The sequence below is a fragment of the Pan paniscus genome, chromosome 10 (assembly GCF_029289425.2).
Source record: "Pan paniscus chromosome 10, NHGRI_mPanPan1-v2.0_pri, whole genome shotgun sequence".
Taxonomy (NCBI): domain Eukaryota; kingdom Metazoa; phylum Chordata; class Mammalia; order Primates; family Hominidae; genus Pan; species Pan paniscus.
In genome coordinates, this window is record NC_073259.2 from 16,998,218 (window position 1) to 17,025,709 (window position 27,492).

Genomic DNA, 27,492 nt, shown 5'->3' on the forward strand with positions numbered 1-27,492 from the left:
TATTGGAAAATATAGCCACTCCTAACTACTTTCTTTAAATTAATTTTTCATGGTAATTTTTTTCATCCTTTCACTTTCAACCTACCTAGGTTATTGAATCTGAAATGAGCTCCTTGTACTCAATATATAGTTGAAGTGTGAGTGTGTGTGTGTCTCTGTGTGTGCTTTAACCTACTCCTCCCATCTCTGTCTTCGTGTTTGTGTATTTAGAGCATTTACATTTAAGGTAATCATCGATATGTTCGAGCTTAAGCCTCCCATTTTGTCATTTGTTTTCTGCTTGTTTCCTTGGGTTTTCATTCTGGTTTCTCTTTTCTTGTCTTCCTTTGAGTTACTTGAGTAAACTTCAGCATTTCATTTTGGTTTATTGATAATCTTTTTGAGTGTGTTTCTTTGTACCATTTTTATTTTGACTGCACTGGATATTTCAAGCATACATATGTGACTTATTGCAGTCTGCTGGTATCAGTGTTTTGCTATTTTAAGTGAAATGTAGGAATCTTTACCTTCCATGAGGGGAACATCACACACCGGGGACTGTTGTGGGGTGGGGAGAAGGGGGAGGGATAGCATTAGGAGATATACCTAATGCTAAATGACGAGTTAATGGGTGCAGCACACCAACATGGCACATGTATACATATGTAACAAACCTGCCTGTTTTGCACATGTACCCTAAAACTTAAAGTATAATAATAATAATAAAAAGACAAGTAAATAGCAAATACCAATTGATTGAATGTCCGTAAATAAATAAATAAGCACATTTAAAAAAAAAAGAAACCTTTACCTTCCATGATTTTTTATATTACTGTCTTGAGCATCAGATAATGTTATAATTTTGGCTTTGACCTTCAAATATTTTTATAAACCTCATGAGAAAAAGGATGCCCTACCCTTTGTACCCATATATCTGCTTTCTATGCTGTTCCTTATTTCTTTCTTTCTTTCTCTTTCTCTTTCTTTCTCTCTCTTTCTTCTCTTTCTTTCCTTAAAATAGTTTTTTCCAATTCTGTGAAGAAAGTCATTGGTAGCTTGATGGGGATAGCATTGAATCTATAAATTGCCTTGGGAAGTATGGCCATTTTCACGATATTGATTCTTCTTATCCATGAGCATGGAATGTTCTTCCATTTGCTTGTGTCCTCTTTTATTTCGTTGAGCAGTGGTTTGTAGTTCTCCTTGAAGAGGTCCTTCACATCCCTTGTAAGTTGGATTCCTAGGTATTTTATTCTCTTTGAAGCAATTGTGAATGGGAGTTCACTCATGATTTGGCTTTCTGTTTGTCTGTTATTGGTGTATAAGAATGCTTGTGATTCTTGCACATTGATTTTGTATCCTGAGACTTTGCTGAAGTTGCTTATCAGCTTAAGGAGATTTTGGGCTGAGAAGATGGGGTTTTCTAGATATACAATTATGTCATCTGCAAACAGGGACAATTTGACTTCCTCTTTTCCTAACTGAATACCCTTTACTTCTTTCTGCTGTCTGATTGCCCTGGCCAGAACTTCCAACACTATGTTGAATAGGAGTGGTGAGAGAGGGCATCCCTGTCTTGTGCCAGTTTTCAAAGGGAATGCTTCCAGTTTTTGCCCCTTCAGTATGATATTGGCTGTGGGTTTCTCATAAATAGCTCTTATTATTTTGAGATACTTCCCATCAATACCTAATTTGTTCAGAGTTTTTAGCATGAAGGGCTGTTGAATTTTGTCAAAGGCCTTTTCTGCATCTATTGAGATAATCATGTGGTTTTTGTCTTTGGTTCTGTTTATATGTTGGATTACATTTATTGATTTGCATATATTGAACCAGCCTTGCATCCCAGGGATGAAGCCCACTTGATCATGGTGGATAAGCTTTTTGAAGTGCTGCTGGATTCGATTTGCCAGTATTTTATTGAGGATTTTTGCATCGATGTTCATCAGGGATATTGGTCTAAAATTCTCTTTTTTTGTTGTGTCTCTGCCAGACTTTGGTATCAAGATGATGCTAGCCTCATAAAATGAGTTAGGGAGGATTCCCTCTTTTTCTATTGATTGGAATAGTTTCAGAAGGAATGGTACCAGCTCCTCCTTGTAACTCTGGTAGAATTTGGCTGTGAATCCATCTGGTCCTGGACTTTTTTCTGTTGGTAAACTATTAATTATTGCCTCAATTTCAGAGCCTGTTATTAGTCTATTCAGGGATTCAACTTCTTCCTGGTTTAGTCTTGGGAGGGTGTATGTGTCCAGGAATTTATCCATTTCTTCTAGATTTTCTAGTTTATTTGCATAGAGGTGTTTATAGTATTCTCTGATGGTAGTTTGTATTTCTGTGGGATCGGTGGTGATATCCCCTTTATCATTTTTTATTGTGTCTATTTGATTCTTCTCTCTTTTCTTCTTTATTAGTCTTGCTAGCCGTCTATCAGTTTTGTTGATCTTTTCAAACAACCAGCTCCTGGATTCATTGATTTTTGAAGGGTTTTTTGTGTTTCTATCTCCTTCAGTTCTGCTCTGATCTTACCTATTTCTTGCCTTCTGCTAGCTTTTGTATGTGTTTGCTCTTACTTCTCTAGTTCTTTTAATTGTGATGTTAGGGTGTCAATTTTAGATCTTTCCTGCTTTCTCTTGTGGGCATTTAATGCTATAAATTTCCCTCTACACACTGCTTTAAATGTATCCCAGAGATTCTGGTATGTTGTGTCTTTGTTATCATTGGTTTCAAAGAACATCTTTATTTCTGCCTTCATTTCATTATGTACCCAGTAGTCATTTAGGAGCAAGTTGTTGAGTTTCCATGTAGTTGAGTGGTTTTGAGTGAGTTTCTTAATCCTGAGCTCTAGTTTGATTGCACTGTGGTCTGAGAGACAGTTTGTTATAATTTCTGTTCTTTTACATTTGCTGAGGAGTGCTTTACTTCCAACTATGTGGTCAATTTTGTAATAAGTGGATGTGGTGCTGAGAAGAATGTATATTCTCTTGATTTGGGGTGGAGAGTTCTGTAGATATCTATTAGGTCAGCTTGGTGCAGAGCTGAGTTCAATTCCTGGATATCTCAAGGAGTACTCTTAACGAATCACACACAGAAGATACTCAATCAATATTATAGCCTGAATAAATAAAACAATACCACTGAGGACATCAAGGGTCTGGAGTACTCTCAGATAACTGGTGTATTAGTTAGATATTGCTCTGTAGCAAACCACTTTGGAACTTAGGGGCTTAAAACAGTAACCTTTTATTATTTCTCAGGAGTCTGCAGGGCGGTGGAGCAGTCCTGCTGCTCTGGGCTGGATGTGGCCAATCATGGCTGGCTCATGGGTGATCAGCTGATGGGTTGGCTGAGCCTGGCTCATCTTGGATGGTTTCAGCTCTCCTCCACATGTCCCTCACATCCCTCCAGTGGGCTAAGTTGGGCCTGTTCTTCATAGTAGTGATGGAGGTCCAGGAAACAAGTGAAAATGAACTTAGGCTTTTCCCAGCCTCTGCTCCTGTCCCATTGGCCAAAGCAAGTCATGGCACCTAGCACAGCATCATTTTGGGAGGGCCCTACCTAAGTGACTGTTGACAAGGATGCATTAAAAATTGGGCTTATTTCTGCAATTGATCTGCCATAATTGGCAACCATGCAGATAAGTATCTTGGGACAATTCAACCAAATGACAGATGTAAGATAATTAAATTTCTGGATGTCTCCTCAATACTGTTGATTTTTAAACCAGTTTTTGGATTATTTGCCTTATCTCACCCAATTTAGCATGGCTATCAACATATGGGATAAAATGCATTCTTCTGTGTCTCTGAAGATATATAGGAGATCTAAGCTTTCAAGATGAAAAGAAAAGAAATTGGACCACTATACCACAGTCCACAAAAATCAATTTCAGGTGTATTAGAGACCTAAATATAAAAGACAAAATTCCAAAGCTTTCAGAATTAAATATACTAGGATATCTTAATATCCTTAGGGTAGAAAAAAGAATTTAAGAAGACACAAAACATACTACCCATATAGAAAAGCAATTTAAAAATATAACCATATCAAAATGTAGAATTTCTGTTAATCAAAAGTTACCTCAAATAAACATTTTTAAAAGCCACAATATGGGATAAAATGTTTGCAGCACATGTAATCAATGAGTGACTAGAACTTGGATACATAAGGAAATTCTGTAAATAGTGGTGGGCTGGAAAATGTTTAATAATGGCTCTGAAAACCCAAAAAAGTCCTAATTTTTAGCATTTGCTTATTTCCAAGATATAAGTACTTTCATGTGGCCAATTTCAAGTAACCAACATGAGGTCACCAAGTAGGAACTTGGGAACAGGTGGTTGTGGTTGGTTCTCATGAAGTTGGCTCTCCTGCCCCTAGTATGATGGCTCCAACAAAAAGTCAACAGGAAAAGAAAAACAACCTGGTGAGGAAATGTGGGAAATACTCCTGAAGACTTTTGAGGGCTGTCTTATCTGTGCTGCTATAAAGGAGCACCCGAGGCTGGGTGATTTATAAAGAAAGGAGATTTGGGCTCATGTTTCTGCAGGCTGCACAAAAAGCATGGAACCCGCATCTGCTTCTGGTGAGGACTCAGGCTGCTTCCACTCATGGCAGAAGGTGAGAGGGGGGCTGGTGTGTGCAGATAACATGATGAGAGAGGAAGCAAGAGAAAAGGAATGAGTGCCAGGCTCTTCTTAACAACCAGCTCTTGGGGAAACTTACAGAGTGAGAACTCATTCACTCCCCTCCTTCACAGGGAGGGCATTCATCTATTCACAAGGGACCCACCCCCATTACCCAAACACCTCTCACTAGGCCCCACTTGTGACATTGGGGATCAAATTCCAACATGAGCTTTGGGGGACATTCAAACTATAGCAGTGGACTTAAGGCTCCTTGGGACAGATGGTATGAACTTTTCATCAAAGAGTTAGTTAATCTCCAAAAAGGTTAAAACAAGTGTCTTAGAGAATCCTTGAATAGGCAGAGATAGATAATTTTACATTTTAAAAACTTTTTATTTTAAAATGATTTCAAACTTACAGAAAAGTTGCAATAGCAATGCAGAAGGTTGGGTTTACACATATCTTTCACTCAACTTTTCCTAATATGAACAACACAGAGAATTATAACATAATCATCAAAATCAGGAGGATAACATTGGCATATTGCACAATACTTACACTTCATAGTAAACTGATCTTATTTGCATTTCACTAACTTTTACCCTAGTGTTCATTTTCTGTTCCAGGATCCAATTCAGGATCCCACATTACAGTTATTGTGTCTCTTTAATCTCTTCAAATATGTGGCCTTTCCCCATTTTAAAGAAGAAGATACAATCTATTAGAACTGATGATGTTAAAATGCAAGATAACTCTAGGGACCCAGAAATGATCTGCCTCGTTCTCTTCCTTCTTGTCTTTTTACTCATTTTATTTTCCAAGCAAAACTTAAAATTAGCTTTATTTTTGTTTGCTATCACTGAAGTAAGAAATAAGTCACAACTTTTATTTCAAAATATGCAAAACATATAGTTGTTAGTTTTAAAGGCTTGAAAGGCCTTAACCATATTTCACAATAGCCAAACACAGTCCTTGAAGTATAAAATACACAACTGTAATAATCATACAATTCTATGACTGTGTAGTAAAGAATTGAACTTTGTCCTAAGCAGCTCTGACTTGTCTCTGCTTCTGGGAGATGATCTCCCGTCACACCTGTTACGATTGTCTTCATTTGCCTGGGGTCCTGGGCTCACACCACTGGTCTAAATGTGGTTTAGGATGGGGCTGCCACACTGGATAGTCTTAGAGTGAGACCTGGTCTCCCCAGGTGGCAACGATGTGACATGGGGTGGGGGCTTTGGGCTTTGGGCCATGTGGTATTGGTCAACTTTGGGAGGGCAGGAGTCTGTAGGCTGAGATCAGCCAGGCTGACCATCAGTCATACCTGTGTGATGGAGGCCCAGTACACACTCTGGACTTAACGCTCCAGTGGCTTCCCAGGTTGGCACTACCCCACGTGTACTGTCACACATTGATGCTGGGAAAGTAATGTCATTCTCGTTCCGTGGGGAGGGAACAGTGGGAACTGCAATTAGTACTCTTCCCGGCCCCTGCCCTGTGCTCTTCTTCCCTTGGCTGATTTTTTAATCTAGCCATTCACTGTAGTAAACCATAGCCACAACTACAACAGCTTTCAGTGAGTTCTGTGTCTTTCTAGCAAATTATTGAACCTAAGATGGTTTTGGGAACCCCCCAAATATGCAGCTTGTGTCAGAAGTGAAGGCAGTCTTGTGGTCTGTTCCCCTGACTTTGCTGTTGGCCTTAATTTTTCCAATGACTTTAAAAGTTGAATTTGAGACCATGAGTCTTTGCATTTGAAGATAAAAATGACTCTTCTTCCAAGAAAAACAAGAGAAGTGTTACTCGTAAAGTGTCATTTTCTATTTAGCAAATGCATTTTGATGAGTTTCTTTCTTTGTATTTCAACATGTTTCATTCATAAGAGCACAGTAAAACAGAACGGGTCAGTTTAAGACCTGAAGTTATCCCACTTGCAATGAGGGTTTATAGCAGCATATGATTTCTTCCAAATACAGTGAAGATTAAACCCAATATAGAACCACTGTCTGGAAAGACCCTTAGTGTGACCCGTCATGCATGTATGTGTCTAGAGGCCAGAGCTTTAGAAAATGTCTTGAATGTTTTGCCAATATCCAAGTTCTTCAGGACTAAAGAACAGCTTGGTTGACTTGTTTCTTTTAGAAAATTCTATCTTATACTAAACCCGTTTATGTAATTTCAGCGGAGGGGATGGTGGTGTATTTTGGCAACAGGGGTATCTTTCCAAAGGCTCAGCTCTGACAGATTTGTTATGAATTGATGGATCTTTTCATTATGGGAACAAGACACATCAAGTGCAGAATATTTTCCAGGCATTTGAATGTGCCTTGTGCTTATTAGGCTTCTGAGAACAGAAGTATCAGTGCTTTTTACTTAAAAAGAGAAAAGATAAACTACAGGGCAAAGGCTAAATTGATGCTTTCCCTTATCAAAGACCACTATTTTCAGAGCACTACAAAAACTGACTTTGTGAAAATGGTTTATGATGTGGCATTTTTTAAACATAATTTTTCAATTTGAAAGTTTAAATATATGACAAATATGCACATGTGAACACATTAATTTTTGTGCTTTTGTCCTCCTTGTTTCTGAAACCCTTCCAACTATTTAAAATTTTTGCAATCTATCCATCTGACAAAGGTCTAATATCCAGAATCTACGAGGAACTTAAACAAATTTACAGGAAGAAAACAAACAACCCCATCAAAAAGTAGGTGAAGAATATGAACAGACACTTCTCAAAAGAAGACATTTATGTAGCCAACAAACATATGAAAAAAAGCTCATTATCACTGGTCATTAGAGAAATGCAAATCAAAACCACAATGAGATACCATCTTATGCCAGTTAGAATGGCGATCACTAAAAAGTCTGGAAACAACAGATGCTGCAAGATGCAGAGCATCTTGGATGCAGAGAAATAGGAAGGCTTTTACACTGTTGGTGGGAGTGTAAATTAGTTCAACCATTGTGGAAGACAGTGTGGCAATTCCTCAAGGATCTAGAACCAGAAATACCATTTGACCCAGCAATCCCATTACTGGGTATAAACCCAAAGGATTATAAATCATTCTACTATCAAGAGACGTGCTCACGTATGTTTATTGCAGCACTATTCACAATAGCAAAGACTTGGAACCAACCCAAATGCCCATCAATGATAGACTGGATAAAGAAAATGTGGCACATATACACCATGGAATACTATGCAGCCATAAAAAAGAATTATTGCATGTCCTTTGCAGGGACATGGATTAAGCTGGAAATCATCATCCTCAGCAAACTAACACAGGAACAGAAAACCAAACAGCGCATATTCACACTTATAAGTGGGAACTGAACAATGAGAACACATGGACACAGGGAGGGGAACTTCACACACCGGGGCCTGTCAGGGGGTCAGGGGAAAGGGGAGAGAGAACATTAGGATGAATACCTAATGCATGCAGAACTTAAAGCCTAGATGAAGGGTTGACAGGTGCAGCAAACCATCATGGCACATGTATACCTATGTAACAAACCTGCACATTCTGCACATGTATCCTAGAACTTAAAGTAAAATAAAAAAATTTTAAAAAGAAGCACATAACCAAAAAAAAGTTTTCAGCAATTAAAAAGTACCATAGTCTGTTAGCATTTCAAATGTTGGTAAACTTTTATTTAGGACTTTCTTGGTATTTGATTCTGAACTTGCCAGTTTATTAACTAGAATCATTGTAAAGTAAGATTTATTGCACTAGGAGCTGACATGAGTTGCTTTGAACTCATAAAGTGCCTGCCAAAAAGTATTTTCCTACATTTTTCTTAGTAATATTTTCAGAAATGTCTACAATGATACAATTTAAAGTATTTAATTGGAAAACATTTTACGTTTAAAATTCTAATATTTTAAACAAATATTAGAGAAACAAAATATTTTTTGGTAATCTTTCTACAACTAAAGAAGTTGCTATTCCAGTTTTGGGACCCTGCTGTTGGTCACATACCTGGAGGTCTTCATAGGAAGGTGTTCTCCTGGCCTCTGGTCTGTGACATCAGTGAAGAGGTACCACGAGGCAGCCATTCTCAGACACATTCACTTGGCAGAGCCCCAGATGCTCCTTGTGGGACTTTATAAAACACAGCATGCATCACACACTGGTGGTGCCCCTGTCACATGCCCAGAGCTCACCTTGAGCTTTGGTGGACAACGTCCCTGTATGTTGAGGGCTTCCCACCTCAAGAGTTCATATTTTATAGTCATTAAAATTAATGCTGGAGAATATATAATGGTATGTGTTCATGATACAGCATGGAGAAAAATCAGTATACAAAACCTGCGGTGTTTAAAAGTGTTTGTCCATGTGTGTGTGTGTATCATTTTTTTTAGGAAAAGACTCCAGAATATTAGCACTGCTTACATCCAAATAGTAGAATGGGGGGGATTTATCTATCTCTTTGCCAATCTATTTTTTTTTAGTTTAGTTTTTTTTAAGCATTAACATGTAGTATTATTGTAATTCAAAACAAAATTTTTGGAAAATGTATGGGGTCCTGGTGGATCAATAGTTTCTCCCATTTCAGATGTACACTGTTCTCCTCCCCACAGAGCTGACCCCCATGTGGGTCGGTGTGGGGAGACCCCACAGAGCTGGGGTAAAGGAGAATCACTTGCTCTCCCTCCCCTGAGCCTTACTAAAGCAGCACTTGAGGACTGTTCACAGATTAGCCCCTCCCATCAGGGTGAGGCAGGGACGGGAGGGGCCCTGCTCCATCACTCCATGGTCAGGCTTGGCCCTTTAGCAGAAGGCCAAAAAGAGCTCCCCTGCTAAAGAGGAGAGGGAGGAGTCGCCAGGAGCTAGACGAGCTCCTCTGTGAGTGCTCCCAGGCACCCGGCTCCCCTCCGCAGTGCCTGTCAAAACACCCATTGCACTCACATCATCTGGTTATGTGTCTGTTTCCCTGGCTTGTTGAGGGCACGGGGCAAGCACTCAATAACTGTGGTGACAGGGACACTGTTGTGTCTCCTCATCCTGGACCTGAGGACAGGAAAGATTTCCCTGGAGCACACAGAAGAGCCCAGTGATGTCCCCTCCCATCTCCTCTATCAGTGGAGCATCAGCTCTGCGATCCCTGAAGTCTTTCAGGCTCTCACTTTCTCTGATTCCACCTCGCAGCCAGTAAATGTCCACACCAAGGAGGATATGAAAGTACAAGACATAGCCCTGGTCCTTCCATCGAGGAAGTCAAGAAATGCATGCAGGACGACAACTAGTACTTGCAAGGCACTTCTTATGCACCAGGTGAAATGCACATAAAATTGACCATTTTAAAGTGAATAATCAGTGGCATTTCGTACATTCACAATGTTGTGCAACCACTCCCTTTACGTAGTTCCCAAACATTTTCATCACCCCAAAATGAAACCTTGCACCCATGAAGCAGCCACTTCCCATTCTCCCCTCCACTCGGCCCCTGGAAACCACCAATCTGCTTTCTGTTTCCATAGATTTACCTATTCTGGATATTTCATATAAATTGAATTACATACATAATATGTGACCTGTGTCTGGCTTCTTTCACTTCACATAATGCTTTTGCGGTTTAACCACATGGTGCCATGCATCAGTTCTGCATTCCTTTTTCTGGCTGCGTAATACTCCATTGTTTGTACATACCACAATTTGTTTATCCATTTATCCATCTATGGACACAATACATTTCAAGGACACTTGAAATATATTAACTCATTGAATTCTCTCCACAGAGACAGATGCAGTATTGTCCATAAATTTATAAAGTAGAAACTGAGGCACAAGTCACATGCCTAAGATCACATAGCTATTAAGCAGAATAAGGACTCCAGCCCAGATAGCCCAGTACCAAAGGTCTTCCTGGTAACCACTACTCTCTACTATCTCACAGAGAACAACCCCAAATAGCACAACATGGGGCTAAGCTGTCTAGTGGAGCTTCAAATGCTGTGTGTTTCAGAGAATGGGGAGGTCCCTGGGCTGTCACGGAAGCTTCCTGGAGAAGCAGGATCATGTAAAGTCTACCTTGGGGCAGGTCAGGGTGATGTGAGTGACCAACTCACTCAGAACACAGCCATTCATGGGTGTTCAGTAAAACTGGCTCTAGAACCAGTGATGACTTCAGCTCAAGGATCCCATAAGGGAAAGTGCTTGCCTTTCCCTGCACAGCATACAGCTCTTTTGGCAGAGTTCTGGACCCAAGCTTCTTTCAAATACGTTACAAACAGCAAGAGAAGCTGGCTGTTCCTTCTGTCTGGCTGCATCTGTCTAATGGTTTAGAGAGTGGGACATTTCCATCCTCCTTTCTCCGAGCATCCTTGAAAGCCTTCCCAAAAAGCAATGCACTTTGGAGAAATGTAATGCTGGAGAGGAAAGTGGTGTTCAGGAGAGGGGAGTCTGTTCCAGGAACTGGTACACAAGAGCTAGAGGTTGGGTGGGGTAGGGAACTTCTTAAACTAAGTTCTCGGCCTTGTTTCCAGTGTTCTTCCTGTAGATCAGGGCTGAGGACACCCTGCTGCATGCTCTTCACCCCTTCACCAGAGTTCCTAAAGTCCATGCTCATGGATCCTGGGAAATCAAGAAGGCCAGGGGATGCTGGCAAGCCTAGGCAAGACTGCCCGGGGCCAACCCTGCAGCCTTCATTCCCCGGGCCCATTCAGCCCAGCTGGCCAGCAAAGGCAGGCATGGCCTCCATGTCCACACATGAGAATGACCTGCAGCTGTTCTTTGTCTAGGCTGAGGTCAAGGATTCCCATTGCAGCTTGAGGGGTGAGGGTAAAAGTCTACAATCCAGCTCCTAGGAAATCTTTAAAATTTAGGTCTGGGATGAGCCTGTCAGTAGTAGATTAGGTAGAGAACTTTTATGAAGTTAAGGGTAAACTGGCTGGGCTGGGTCTAGAACTGGGAATGGTGCCTAGCAGCACATTTTTGAGAACATGCAGCCAGGTTTGGTATGTCATGGAGTGTGTGTGTGCGCGCACATGCACACGAGTGTGTGAGAATGAGTGTGTGTGAGTGAGTGAGTGTGTGTGAGAGTGTGTGAGTGTGTGAGAGTGTATGTGAGAGATTGCATGTCGTGTGTGTGATGTGTATGAGTGTGTGTGGGAGTGTATGTGTGCATGTGAGTGTTGAATGAGTGTGTATGTGAGTGAGTGTGAGTGTGTGAGCATGTGTGTGTGTGACTGTGTGCATGTGTTGAGCGTGTGTGTGAGAGTGTATGTGAGAGATTGCATGTGTCATGTGTGAGTGTGTGATGTGTATGAGTGTGTGTGGGAGTGTGTGTGCATGTGAGTTGAGTGTGTGAGTGTATGTGAGTGTGTGAGTGTGAGTGTGTGAGCATGTGTGTGTGAGTGTGTGCATGTGTTGAGTGTGTGTGTGAGTGTGTGAGTGTATGTGAGAGATTGCATGTGTCATGTGTGAGTGTGTGATGTGTATGAGTGTGTGTGGGAGTGTGAGTGTGTGAGTGTATGTGAGAGATTGCATGTGTCATGTGTGAGTGTGTGATGTGTATGAGTGTGTGTGGGAGTGTGAGTGTGTGCATGTGTGAGTGTTGAATGAGTGTGAGTGTGTGAGTGTGTGTGAGCATGTGTGAGTGTGTGTGTGCATGTGTTGAATGAGTGTGTGAGTGTGTGTGTGAGTGAGTGAGTGTGAGAGTGTGTGTGGGAGAGAGAGTGTGTGTGTGTGTGTGTGTGTGTGTCTTTGGATACACAGACATCCTGGAGCATATGCACATTTCCTTTCTCGTTCAAATAAACCCTACAGATAAAGCGCTTTAACATCTGGTCTCTGCAGTCTTCCAGAGGAGGCAAGGCAAGCACTATTAAGCCCACTACAAACAAGTCAGCTGAAGCCCCCCTCAGTGACTTGCCCAGGGTCACAGGAAGAATGAGTGGCAGAGCCCCGAGCCTGCGTGCTCCCTTCTGTGCCGGGCTGCTTCTCCTGGGCATGGCTGTGCCTTGTGCATGGGACATTTCTCCTTTGATGTGCCCTGGGTGCCTTAAGCAACTTAGATATTGCTCAGGTAGGTGAGGGGAAAATGTATTTTCAGGTTGTATTATTCAAAACAAAATAATGTAGACTAAATGACTTTGAAAACATATTTATTTCTTACAATACTGGAGGTTTGAAGTCCAAGTTCAAAGTGTCAGCTAGATTGGTTCCTGGTGAGGGCTCTCCTCCCGGTTTGCAGGCAGCCACTTTCTCTTTGCATCCTCACCTGGTGGAAGAGAGAGACAGTGTTCTCTTTTCTTACCAGATCCATCATGAGGGCCCCACCCCATGACTTCATGTAACCCTAATTACCTACCAAAGGCCCATTCCAAATACCAAACACATTGGTTGTTAAGCTTCGACAAAGGAATTTGGGGAGGACACAAACATTCGTCTACAGCATGGGTGGAAACCCATTTCTTCCTCACCGTCTGTATGGACTGCACGCTGCAGCCATCGAGATAGTGGGCATGTTCTCCTTACAATTCGATCTGACTCCCCTAGAAGAGCGGGCAGGGAAGGAGGGCAAAGCTGGGAGAGATGAAGAATATTAAGAAGAGAATAGGGTAGCCAGATTTAGCAAATAAAAATATAAAATGCCTAGTTCTGAATTTAAAATATAAAATGCCTAATTCTGAATTTCAGATAAAGAACAAATAATGTTTTAGTGTAAGTATGTCCCAAACTAAGCATGGCAAAGGACATGTTTATGCTAAAAAATTATGTATTATATAATAATAAATTATTATTATTTTCTGCAAGTCACATTAACTGGGCATCCTGTATTTTTATCTGGCAACCCTAAAAGAGAAGGGCCAAAAACTGTTGAGAAAAGTCAGTGGATTCCAGGAGGGACTATTGCTGGATTTCTGGACTGATGCTCGCTTTATAATACTTAACTGTTTTTAGCCCCTTCCTTCCCTCCCTCCCTCCCTCCCTTCTTTTCTTTCTTTCTTTCTTTCTTTCTTTCTTTCTTTCTTTCAGATAAGCTCTCATTCTCTCACTGAGGTTGGAGTGTAGTGGCACAATCTCAGCTCACTGTGGCCTCAACCTCCCAGGATCATGTGATCCTCCCACCTTAGCCTCCTGAGTAGCTGGGATTGCAGGTGTGCACTACCATGCCCAGCTAATTTGTGTATTTTTTGTAGAGATGGGGGTCTCACTATGTTGTTGAGGCTGGTCTTGAACTCCTGGGCTCAAGCAATCTGCCTGTCTCAGCTCCCTAAAGTACCGAGATTACAGGCATTAACCACCGCACTCAGAAACTTCTATTTTTAAAAGCCATGGTTTCTTTAGGTGTTCTCTATCACTCTAAGTCAAAACTATTTCTTAAACATACAGGGCTTGAAGTGTTGATCTCCTGGAGAGCCTGGTCACCTCCAAGCCATAGGGCTTACAGTAGGCTGTCTTCAAACAAGCAAGGAAGTGATAGGCTTTCTACCCCAACTCAGATCTAGGTTTCAGGACTCATTCTAGGCACAGCTGCAACTGCCAAGTAGACTATGAGGAAACTTTCTCAGTGTTCTAGAAAAAATAAATGGAGGAGAAGGTGGAGAGGGGGAAGGAGAAATAGAGTTAAAACAAAACAAAGAGAGAGAGACAGAGAAAATTAATGATTATATCAGGCCTCTCCCAACTCCCTCCTCTTTCCCTGGAGCACAGGACTAAATGTTAAGAGAGAAGGATGAGATTTCTACCGTAACTGAGGAAAACTACAAAACATGAGAGTCTGAAGAGACAATAAGGAAGATAGAGGCCAATCCTATAGTTTTTCAGATGAAGAAAGTAAGGCCCAGGGAGAAGAAATTACTGTATTCAGATCACACAGTTATAAGGATTCGAGCCAATACTGGATCCTAACCCAGTGTTTACTATTCTGTGCAGTGTTCCATTATTCGTGGATTGCTAACAATGAAAGAAAGCGTAGAAATGATATAGTTCAACCTCCTTATTTTAAAATAAGAAAAGATATATTGAGAGAGGTCAAATAATTTGCTCAAAGTCACAGTTGGCTTTTTGCTACCAATCCAAGCTTCTTTTCCCTAGTCTTTGCATATACATACAAAAATGTGTTGAATAATTTCAAAATTATTTCAAAAATTAATCCAGAGTAAATGTACTTATTCAGGAAAGTAGTGGAAATAGGAAATATGGCAAACATAAAAACACCTCACCCCTATGACTCAATTTATACTGGTCCATGAACAGTTAACAGTTTTCAACACTTAACACTTCTCTTCCCGTGCTAGCTGGCAGCCAGAGTTATTCTGCAAAACTATGTTTCCAAGTCCTCAAGAGGAATACATGTGTAAGTGTGCTTTAAATTTGCAAATGTTTTATCTTTGAGCTCCTTAAACAGTAACACTATTAATCTTCATCTTCAAGCTGCTAAGTTTGTTATGATATGTTTATACGTGTGTGTGTGTGTGTGTGTGTGTGTGTGTGTGTGTGTGTGTCTACGCAGAACTTTTTTCGGCTGGTCATGTGACTCCTAGAACTGTATCCTTCCAGCCACTATGCATTTCCCTATGTAAATAATATTAGCTTTCACTGGTGATGGCAACAAGACAGAAGGAATGAGGTCAAGGAGGAAATAAATTTGGATAGAAAGAAGCCGTCAAAACCCTGTGAATAAAATTCACAAGCGAGTTTCAGTGACTCATAAGAGCACAGAGAGGAGACACAGGGATTATTCAGGAGCAGGCTCCTGTAGGGGAGCAGGAGCTGCACAGCAGGAGTGTGGAGGGGCACAGGTCAGCACCAGGATGCACCAAGGGCACCTGGGAAGTGCTGAGGGCCAGGCCACACTTAACTCGGGTCTGTGCCCTGCAGTGGGAAGAAGCCTCAGAGTATTTTCATCCTGCGAATCTCCTCTGTGCAAGAAAAGACCAGTTGATGTCCTTGAAAACTTTCCTATTTGACCAGTTCATTCTTATTTCAAGATTATATATTATTATATTTTTTAGAGACAGGGTCTCGCTATGTTGCCCAGGCTAGACTCGAACTCCTGAGCTCAGTGAGACTCCCACCTCAGCCTCCTGAGTTGCTACCATACCCAGCTTGCCCAGTTCATTTTTAATGAGGCCAAACACATTGGTCATGCAGCTCACAAACAAAAGGGAATGTCTGTAGTTCTGGTCAGTCACAAACTCATTGTACTTTACAGAGAAAACTCCATGCAGAATGTTGAAATATCATCCTCTAAAGGTTGACTCTAAGTACACAGAAGCAGTGTAGGGGCACAGACAGCTCAGTTGAGCACTTAGCACATCAAACAAGAAAGCATGTGGTGGTTTCCCTCTACCCAGAGCAGGGTCTGATACAGAGGAGCAAGCCTGGACTTTGTCCTTGGGCAAAGTGCCCCATTAGGGGAGGAAGGAGCCCACTCTCCAGACTTTCTGGTTCAAAGCAGTACCTGGGTCTGAGCAGAGTGAGGAACACTTCCTGCTACAGCCAAACTAGACTAGCCTGGGCCCTGAGATCCATGACCTCACATGTGCCTTTTTCTCCAGGCACACTGGAAAGCTTAGTCCCCCCGCCCCCGTGACTGTCTGTTCCCGAGACAGTCCCTTTGCATGGAGAATCCTTGCCCATCCCACCCACCCCCACACCATAAAAAGTCAATGTTAGAAGGTTTGAATGGATTTAGTGATCATGCACTCCAACCCTGCCTATCTGTTCATCGAAGTCCACTTCAAATACCACTTTATTAAGACATTGTGGTTCTTCTGTCTCCCAATTCATTGGTACTTTGGCGCTCTGTTATGGTATACATCACATTCAGTCTTGTATTAGAGTTGTTTGTGTACGTATTTTCTGTCCTCACTCCAGGGCCAGGTTAAAACTTATAAATCTTAAAATATTTTGGCCTCCTAAAAATTAAACAGTATCATTCATAGTTTCCACTATTAAATATTTTATGCTTTTGGAATAAAATATGTCATTCTTCACCCCCTCTCCCAAAAACCCCAAAACTTTGTTCCTCTGCTTTTCTAGTTTCCCGTGTGCTGCTTAGTGGGTTTTCCAGCAGCCCTGGTCCCAAGCACATGAGGGACTGTTAGCATTTTCAAGACAAAAGTATCCTTAACTCCTCTTCATGAGCCTGCTAAGATTAAACACGGAGCTCAGAACACAGTATGAACACAATAAATGTATGATGAAATGAATAGGGCTAGCATTAACTAATGAGAGCTCCTCAATGATGAGCAAGAAGAAGGTGAAATCATGCCATCCAAGGCTTCCCAGTGCCCCTGGAGACCACACAGCCCCTTTACACAGGAAATGACGTGATTCCTGATAAGCAAGCAGTACACACTGCACAGCTTCCTTCCCTTCCTCCCCCTGCCACTCAGCACCTTTGGCAAATAGCGGCCTGCCTTCAGCCTTCATTAGGAAAGTATTCATGAGAGAGTGGCATTAACAGTGCACAAACTAATGCTTCTTCAAATTTTTCTGGGGTCTGCTGCTGCTACTGCTAAAATCCACTTGCCTTCGGACACAGTTTCTCAAATGGCTTAAAAGCTTCTCTGCTTTTGATCCCTGCAGCATCACTTTCTACTCCCTCAATCAGAAACCAGAAGCTACCCACCCCCATTTCCTGTGTTCATGATAGTAGAAAGCAACAGAGAACAGTTGGCCCCTGAGCTGCCAGGTTGTGGGCTGGGTAGGGAGGATCCATTGCAGGAGCATTGGAAAGCCTTGAGCACTCTGCCCTGCCTGTCCACACAGCAGCACCTTCACAGCCTTCTAGTAGTTCTGATCAGATTTCTGCCTCTTAAAGCGGCCCCACAGACTAAAAGCCATCATCTGGAATTTGGAGTAAAAGGGCCCACAGGAAATGAAGCACTCTAAGAAAATTCAGCTGGGCAGGTATTTTAAGGTCACTGACTGACTCCAAAGTGAAGGTAGAACCCATATTGACCGCAATTCATCACACTTCTGTAACTTCAGAACTCGCTGCTGACTGGAGGAGAAGGTTGCAATTGCATTCAGTCCGAATCTCTGAACATATTATTTAGAAATATTAGCTTATCCAGCTGCCTACGGAGCTTCCCATCTGGGCTTTCAGTTGCTACATTCTCTAAAGCCGTATCTGACCCACACCTTACTAACACTATGTGCTTCTACAGCATTCACCCAGTGTTACAGCTCTTTTAGAATCTGTCTAGCAGGTTTTCCAGTCTTCACTGGAAAGCCCTTGCCCCCAAATATAAAAAAATAATAAGGCATTCACCCCTGAACTTTAGCAGGGCTTCCAATCGCCTTTAAGCACTCATTTAAAAGAAAAGTCTTTTATTCCCTTAAAATAGTATTAAAACATTAGCAAATGATTCTCAAAACTATTTTTTGAGTGCTCTCTTCTGTGTGAGAATGTAGGAAATGATGACCAAGTATACGAAGTTGGACATGCCTAGTCCCAGGTGGCCTTTTCCTATTGGCACAGCTGCTGGCATTCACCCGTGCAAGCTTCTAGCTTGCTTGTCTATGTCTGCAGCTCCATTTTACAGGCTGCTCATTGTTAGAAAAGAAAACGATTTGAGGGCTGCTTTTCATTAAAAGGAAAACCTTACTGAGGACTTCCTTACCCTCACTATCTGCCTAAATAATTTCTTCTTAACTCCTATATCACTTACAAGAGGAGAAAGCAGACACACAGGGGGAACTCAGTGTGACAGCACAGGCGGAGCCTGGAGGGATGCCCAGGAATGCCAAAGAGACGCACAGACTGGTTTCTCTCTCACAGCCCCCAGAAAAACCTAACCCTGCCAGTGAGAGGTGACAGCGTGCTGGCAGTCCTCACAGCCCTGCTCGCTCTCGGCGCCTCCTATGCCTGGGCTCCCACTTTGGCACTTGAGGAGCCCTTTAGCCCACCGCTGCACTGTGGGAGCCCCTTTCTGGGCTGGCCAAGGCCGGAGCCAGCTCCCTCAGCTTGCAGGGAGGTGTGGAGGGAGAGGCGCGGGCGGGAACAGGGGCTGCTCGCGGTGCTTCCGGGCCAGCGCGAGTTCCGGGTGGGCGTGGGCTCGGCGGACCCAGCACTCGGAGCGGCAGGCCGGCCCCACCAGCCCTAGCAGTGAAGGGCTTAGCACCGGGGCCAGCAGCTGCTGTGCTCAATTTCTCGCCAGGCTTTAGCTGCCTTCCCGCGGGGCAGGGCTCGGGACCTGCAGCCCGCCATGCCTGAGCCTCCCCCACCTCCGTGGGCTCCTGTGCAGCCGGAGTCTCCCCGACAAGCGCCACCCCCTGCTCCGCGGAGCCCAGTCCCATCGACCACCCAAGGGCTGAAGAGTGCGGGCACACGGCACCGCACTGGCAGGCAGCTCCACCTGCAGCCCCGGTGGGGGATCCACTGGGTGAAGCCAGCTGGGCTCCTGAGTCTGGTGGGGACGTGGAGAACCTTTATGTGTAGCTCAGGGATTGTAAATACACCAATGGGCACTCTGTATCTAGCTCAAGGTTTGTAAACACACCAATCAGCACCCTGTGTCTAGCTCAGGGTTTGTGAATGCACCAATGGACACTCTGTATCTTGCTACTCTGGTGGGGACTTGGAGAACCTTTGTGTGGACACTCGGTATCTAGCTAGTTTGGTGGGGACGTGGAGAACCTTTGTGTCTAGCTCAGGGATTGTAAACGCACCAATCAGCACCCTGTCAAAACAGACCATTGGCTCTACCAATCAGCAGGATGTGGGTGGGGCCAGATAAGAGAATAAAAGGAGGCTGCCCCAGCCAGCAGTGGCAACCCGCTCGGGTCTCCTTCCACACTGTGGAGGCTTTGTCCTTTCGCTCTTTGCAATAACTCTTGCTACTGCTCACTCTTTGGGTTCACACTGCCTTTATGAGCTGTAACACTCACCGCGAAGGTCTGCAGCTTCACTCCTGAAGCCAGCGAGACCACGAACCCACTGGAAGGAAGGAATAACTCCAGACGCGCCGCCTTAAGAGCTGTAACACTCACTGCGAAGGTCCGCAGCTTCACTCCTGAAGCCAGCGAGACCACGAACCCACTGGAAGGAAGGAATAACTCCAGACGCGCCGCCTTAAGAGCTGTAACACTCACTGCGAAGGTCCGCAGCTTCACTCCTGAGCTAGCGAGATCACGAACCCACCAGAAGGAAGAAACTCCAAACACATCCGAACATCAGAAGGAACAAACTCCGGACCCGCCGCCTTTAAGAACTGTAACACTCACCGCGAGGGTCCGCGGCTTCATTCTTGAAGTCAGTGAGACCAAGAACCCACCAATTCCGGACACACCAGCACCCGGATCTCAGACCTCTGGCCTCCGGAACTGTAAGAGAGTAACCTTCTGCTGTTTTAAGATACCCAGCTTGTGGTCATTTATTACAGCAGCCCTAGCAAACGAACCCAGTGTGTGGTTTGCAACTTCAGTTATAGCATCTACCATCAGCCCAATTCAAAAGACCATTTATTTAATCAGCAACATTTCCCCCGTCACTCCTTATGGGGCAGTATCCAGTGTAGGCTACTGATTCTACTTAGTGCTTTAAGTCAGCATTGCCAGAATCATACTGAAACACATACTTGGGGCTTCTAGGGCATCTCCTAGTCAGCCTTGTCAAAATCAACAGTTTTGAAAATACGCTCTATGGCAGTCCTGAATTCCACAGAGGTGGAATTCAGAGCCGCTCTCCTCTTGTTTGTCGTATTTTATAAAATGGATATTTAATTCTGTTTCACTATTTGCTTTCATTACTAAAATTTCCCAAAATACATGAAAATAGAGGGTACTCGAAAAACCCAACTTTAAATAAAATAACCGTGAGTATTCTGCCATACTTGTTTCTGTGTTAATATAAGAATTTATTTGAAGAGTTCTGCTATAATTTTTTTAAATACTGGTTTCAATAACTCTCTTCCAATACAGATTACACTTTGTTAGCTCCAATAATTGCTGCATGGTGAATTTAGTCTATTGAAAAGGAAGTGTCAGGTCTGAGTGCCAATTATTGTACTTGACCCAAGGTAACTCTCTTTCAAGGTACTGCGTTGGGTTCCCACTGAATTATTTTACCACATTCGAAATCCTTCATCAGAAATTCAATGTCTTTTATTATGATACATGAAATGATCTAATAAATCTCACTGCACACTGTTACTTTGATTTCTCCAATGAACCACACCTCTCAGAATGCATGCCCTTGTATAGTCCCCTCTCATGGTGACAGCAGGCTTAGCCTTGTGACTAGCTTTGACAATGGGGATATTAGCAAGCATGATGCAAGTGGATTCTGATAAGCTTGATACTGTATTTATTTGCTTTGGCTGCCATAATAAATGATCACAAACTGGGTATCTTAAAACAGCTCCTTTGTCAGATGTTTCTCCACATTCTTCCAAGGCAAAAAGAAAAGAAAAAGAAATACACACAGACACATACATATATGTTTCAGTTCAATAAGTTTTTGTTGTGTTTTGTTTTGTTTTGTTTCAGACAGAGTCTTGCTCTGTCGCCCAGGCTGGAGTGATGAGGTGCGATCATCACTCCACCTGGGCTCACTGCACCTCCGCCTCCCGGGTTCAAGCGATTCTCCTGCCTCAGCCTCCTGAGCAGCTGGGATTACAGGTGAGTGCCACCATGCCCAGCTAATTTTTGTATTTTTCTTAGTAGAGACAGGGTTTCACCATTGTTCGTCAGGCTGGTCTCGAACTCCTGACCTCGTGATCCACCCACCTTGGCCTCCCAAAGTGCTGGGATTACAGGCGTGAGCCACCGCGCCCAGCCTCAATAAGTATTTATTAAGTGTATAACACATGGCAGAAACTGTGCTAGATACTGAAACTATAATGGCAAAAAAGTCAATTCCTGTCCTCTGAATTGGTTACCTAGTAGAGAAGACAGACATGTAAACAAATATAGTGGAGAGTGACATAGGCAATAATAAAACTATGTATAAGAAATCGAATTAGTATGGATAATTAACAACTAATGGTTGGGAAGAAGTGTCAAAAAAAGCTTCTTAGATACGGTGACACCTGAGCAGGATTTCTAAGGGTGCACTGGGGAAAGAGGTTCATAAATCAAGGGAGCATCATACTGAAATGGTAGTGATGGAACATGGTATATGCAGACAACTACAAAAATTCACTTCTACTGATAGTCCAAGGGAGGAAGGCATGAATATGAGAATGGAGGTATGGACAGAGGCCAGGTCAGGGTAAGTTAGAGAGCTTACTTAACCTTGTAGAAAATGACGAGCCATTGGAGACTTTAAAGAGAAATAACATAGTCATATTCTTGTTGTGAAAGATCATCTGGGCTGCTATGTGCAGGACAGATTACCAGGAACAAAACCAGAAGCACCTGTTCAAGCCTGAATTCTAGTCACAGAAGTAAAGCTGAAGAGGAGAAAATGGATGTGAGCAATATCCAAAAGGGAAAATAATAATATACACATAAGGAATAGGGAAGAGAAGAGCAAAAATAATTTCCTATTTCGCCTTCCCTTCTTTTGGAGTTGGAACACTCAAATGGTGTGATGGGTGGCACTGGGGCTAAGGGGACAAGGCTGGCCCAGCTGGGAGATTGCTTACATGCAGGAGGATTAAGTGAATGAGTCAACGTATCAAGGAGACTGGGAATGCAATTTCTCACTGTTGAAGAAAGGAGTTACAAATATGCAAAGGGGAAAATGTGATACTGGATTGGAATTGAAGGCATCAGTCTGAAATTATGGATTTTAAAGATAGGAATGTGATAGATGATAGATAGGTAGGGATAGACAGGTAAATTGAGAAGTAGAAATGTATGAATGTGTTATATTTCCTAGTCCAGGAGCAATGACACCCCAGTTGCAATGAGCATCCTAGCATTTAGATCTCAGTTTCTAAATACACTAAAAGGAACCAGGGCTGGGGCAGGGAAAGAACAAGATGAGCCTGGAACTCTATTGTACTGAAAGTAAGGAAGCCCTCAGATAATTATGAGGACCTGTCTAAAGGACACAGGAGTGGCTCACGCCTGTAATCCCAGCACTTTGGGAGGCCAAGGCAGGTGGATCACAAGGTCAGGAGATCCAGACCATCCTGGGTAACACGGTGAAACCCCATCTCTACTGACAATACAAAAAAATTAGCCAGGCGTGGTGGCGGGTGCCTGTAGTCCCAGCTACTCGGGAGGCTGAGACAGGACAATAGCATGAACCCAGGAGGTGGAGCTTGCAGTGAGCCGAGATCACACCATTGTGCTCCAGCCTGGGCAATAGAGCGAGACTTCCTCTCTAAATAAATAAATAAATAAATAACACAGGAGCCAACTTCATGGGGCTCCAGTTGTCCACATCTAGGTCATTTCGTGGATCAAAATAAAAAATGATAGTAACTGATTATAATTCATTGAAAAATCTCATGAATCCATACTTATATAATACGTGAATGAATAAATATGAGAGAGAAGAGAGAGCTCTAACTTATAGTAAATGCCAACTAATCAATGTAAATATAATTATGGAATTAGAAAATTGTTACTATTATTATTTTGAGACAGGGTCTTGCTCTGTCACCCAGGTTGGAGTGCAGTGGCGCAATCACAGTTCACTGCAGCCTCAACCTGCTGGGCTCAAGCAATTCTCCCACCTCAGCCTCCCAAGTAGCTGGGACTTCAGGCATGTGCCACCACACGGCTATTTTTGTATTTTTTGTAGAAATGAGGTTTCATCATGTTGCCCAGGCTGGTCTCAACTCCTGGGCTCAAACAATCCACCTCAGCCTCCCAAAGTGCTGGGATAACAGGCATGAGCCACCACACCCAGCCAGAAAATTATTATTTTGCAACCATTATAGTTATAACTAATTTAGATAGAATCATCATTGGATGGAAAAGCTAGTAGGTGAAAATTTGATGAGGAAATGGATACAATCTCAAAGTATCTCCCCCCAAATATTTAGTGCTTATTAGTAATTTAGCAATACAAATTACTTACTAGTTACCTCTATAGCGTAGAAACCTAGCCAATATCATCTTAATCGAGTGATAAAATATAATGTTGTCTATAAACAGGATAAATCTACATTAAGTTACTCCTAACAAACTGAGAAAACACAGCATCATTTCTGTTAACGTCCTACCAAAAACGCACCACCCAAATCTGACAATAAGGTAACATCAGACAAACCCAAACTGAGGGACATTCTACGAAGTAATTAGCCTGTTCTCTTTAAAAACACCCAGGTTATGAAAAACAAGGAAAGAATGAGAAAATGTCCCTGATTAAGGGAGACTAACAGAGATATAATGACTAAACACAACACATGATCCTGGGTTGGATTCTGGAATTACAAAGAACGTTATTGGAAAATTGGTGAAATCTGAATGGAGTCTACGGATTGTGGCTGTATTACATCAGTGTTAAATTCCTGATCTTTTTCTTTTCTTTTTCCTTTCTCTTTTTTTTTTTTGAAACAGAGTCCCTGTCATCCAGACTGGAGTGCAGTGGTACAATCCCGGCTCACTGCAACCTCTGCCTCCTGGGTTCAAGCGATTCTCCTGTCTCAGCCTCTCAAGTACCTGGAATTACAGGCGTGTGCCACCGCACCCCATGTAATGTCCCGATCTTGATGGATGCACTCTGGTTATAGAAATGTCCTCATTTTAAGGAAATACATGCCAAAGTAGTAAAGGCTCATGGGGCATCATATCTGCAACTGCTCTCACCTGGTTCAGAAAAATTTAAGAGCAATAATACGTATAAATGTGTAGATAGAGTAAGAAGACAAACATGGTAAAATGTTAACAACTGGGGAATCCAGATGAAAGGTGTACGGAAGTTCTTGTGCTACTACACCTGCAACTTTTCCATAAGTTTGAAATTGTTTCAAAATGAAAAAAATGTACAAGTATCCTAGAAAATGCAAACTCATCCGAAGTGATGGAAAGCAGGTCACTGGTTGTCTGAATGGGATGGGCCAGAGGAGAGAGGAGTCAGGATTACGAAGGGGGCACAACAAGGAAACTTGGCGGGGAGGATATGAATATCCTTTTTTTTTTTCTTTTTTAGAGACACGGTCATGCTCTGTTACCCAGCTCATAGCTCACTGCATCCTCAAACTCCAGGGCCCACGGGATCTTCCTGCCAAGCAACTGGGACTACAGGCTCAGCCCACCATGCCTGGCTGTTTTTATTTCTTTTGGTGGAGATGAGGTCTCACTATGTTGCCTGGGGCTGGTCTTGAACTCCTGGTCTCAAGGAAATCCTCCCACTTATGACTCCCAAAGCACTGGGATTACAGGCGTGAGCCACCTTGCCCAGCCATGTTCATTATCTTGATTGTGTCAATTGCCTCTTTGGTGTAAAATAGGTCGAAATTTACTATGTTGTACACTTTAAAAATCTATTAATAGGTTAAATAACATGAAATAATTGTTTTTTAATCCCTAACATATGCCTAGGGAATACAACCAACCTCTTCATCACATGAAGACATTTTTTTCATGCTTTTCCATGTTCCTGAAATGCCCTCCCCTAGGAGCTTCCTCCAATTTATCTACTCTTTCACATTCAAGAAGGTAATGGAGTTCCATCTTCCTCCATTAACTCCCCCATACTGAAATCTGCTATATCTTTCATTCATTTGAATCTTATTGTTACAGTACATACAATGGAAATCTATAATATTTTTATTGCTATAGTTATCATTTCAGTTGTTATGTTTTCTGCTTATTTTTGTATCAGAGTTGAATCAAGATGTTTAAGTCTCTGGAGAGTTAAGTATTTTGTAGGAGGAAGAATATCAAGGTTGTGAAAAAAAAAAAAAAAACCTTGTTGTGGCTGAGAAACTGGGCTGGAGTCAGGAGGCTGGTGATGGCCCCAGTTCTACCACTAACTAGCCATGTGCCTACGATGCTTCATTTCACCTCTTGAGATCTAAAATTCCCCGTACGTCAAAGCAAAGGTGAGGTCAATGTCATCTATGAAATGTTCTTGACTTTCAAATTATTTGAGTAGTGGCCGCTAGATGGAACCCATGAACCCATATCCATACATGAGCATTTCAGGGAGAGGTGGTGCTGAAGTGGGAAGCCAAAAAGCCAGGGTGACAGATTATCCTGTGCTTCGTGCAACAAGGATAGTCTGTAGGAACAACAAGAGAAGTTGTCTCTCTCAGACAATGGTGTCCTAGCCTAGACATGTGGGCTAGGAAATTAGTGATCAGAGGAAGTCAGACCAAAGCCAAAGTCAGAGACATTTTCTGTTCTCCTCTTCACTAAACCCCAAGGCTCTTTAGCATGAAGTATGCAGACCCTGTGTGATTTTCTGTGTTATCTAAAGTAAAACTTATTAGAGTTCCACATATTTTTAACCAAATATGTTTAATGAACATTGTTCTGAGAGAAAGGGGATTCCAGTCGCTTCTGTCAAAGGCATTCAAGGATATGGAGAGAAATAGCTTTTTAGAATTTGAAAATAAATTTTCTATGAAATTGGTCAAAATGGATGAGAAGGAAAAAACCTCTCAAGCAGTAAGTAGGTAGAAAAATGATCGCTTTGTGCCATTTTTATATGTTAACAAATTATGTTAACATTTATTGAACACATCACACACTGCAGTATAACTGATTCTTCAATAAGTGTATACAAGTCACACATAGAATGAGTGGCATGCTGGGTGCTCCCTGAATAATCCTTTTCTTTTACCAGTTAAGTTTCCTGCTGAATATTTCGAAACTCTTTGCAAACTGACTTCAGCACCTCTGTGGGATATTCCCTTCCACTGCCAACCCTTAGTTGTCAGAAACTCTGTCTTTGGGAAGCATGCTACATTTTCTAGAACAAATCTAGATACTTTAGAAATGAGGGATGATGATGATGATGAATGATGACAACACTCTGATGCAATTCATGTATCACAATATTATCCAGATCCAACAAACACTGAGAAAATGGTGTTTTGCAGCAATTTTAATTCCTTTATTTCTCAAACATCTTTGTCAATAGTCATTTTTAATGTTATTTTATAGATGATGGAACAATCAGAGATGTTAAGTAACTGGTACTAATAATACAGATGGCAAAGACAGAATTCAAAATCTGGAGCTCTTGATTTATTTTACTTTATTTTATTTTTTAGAGACAGATCTCGCTTTGTCGCCTGTCAACGGCTAGAGTGCAGTAGTGTGATCATAGCTTACTGCAGCCTCGAACTCCTGAGCTCAAGCAACCCTCCCTCCTCAGCCTTCCCAGGTCTCCTGATTTCAAGTACAGTTCTTGCCAACACACAGTGGTAAAGGGTATGATTACCTAAGCCTTAGCACAGAAGGTAGCACCCCTCACTGGTGAGCTGTCATGAAACTATGCGACAATTTTCTCCATCTTTTTTAGAGTTGTTTTCCTTGTCTTCCTCCTCATCACGATTATTATTGCTTTTTCATTCAGCAAAAAATCTGGTAGGAGACTGCACAGAAGCATGATCACTTGCTATCAACAGTGTAACCCTACCTAACTTCCCTAATCCCTAGCAAATGAAGGAAAAATCATATACAGGCACTGACAAATAGCAACAACACAAGAAAGGGCAACAAAATTACTAAAGAGTAACGCCATCCTCCCCAACTCAAACCAGGGAAAGTAAGCTTGCCTAGGAACTTAGGCTGAAACTCACCACAGTGCCAAAAACCCGTTTTCTTAAAAAGAGGTAGTGCAGATAGTGAATCCACTGAGCCACATAGGGTGGGAGTTTCTTTAAGTGCTTTTCTTCTTGCCCACAAACTAGCGTAGGCTGTGACTGGCTCCAGCTGATCCTTATCAAGGCAGCTAGTTCTGAGGGCTTGGTTAAGAAGCTCTTCGTTTACTTAAGAGAGCAAAGAGAAGACACGTGAATTGGAAAAGGATATCTAAAATGTCCCCTAAGGCTTCATAAAGTTGACATCTT

The 27,492-nt window shown here is 42.3% G+C and overlaps 1 protein-coding gene and 1 non-coding gene across 2 annotated transcripts in view; both read left to right on the forward strand.

Moving 5' to 3' along the window:
* Window positions 1–27,492, forward strand: part of ETV6 (ETS variant transcription factor 6) — a 396,338-nt gene that overhangs the window by 34,138 nt on the left and 334,708 nt on the right. The window lies entirely within an intron of this gene.
* Window positions 17,745–17,806, forward strand: LOC112436771 (U7 small nuclear RNA). The gene has a single exon (XR_003025465.1). It is a non-coding gene; the product is annotated as a U7 small nuclear RNA (small nuclear RNA).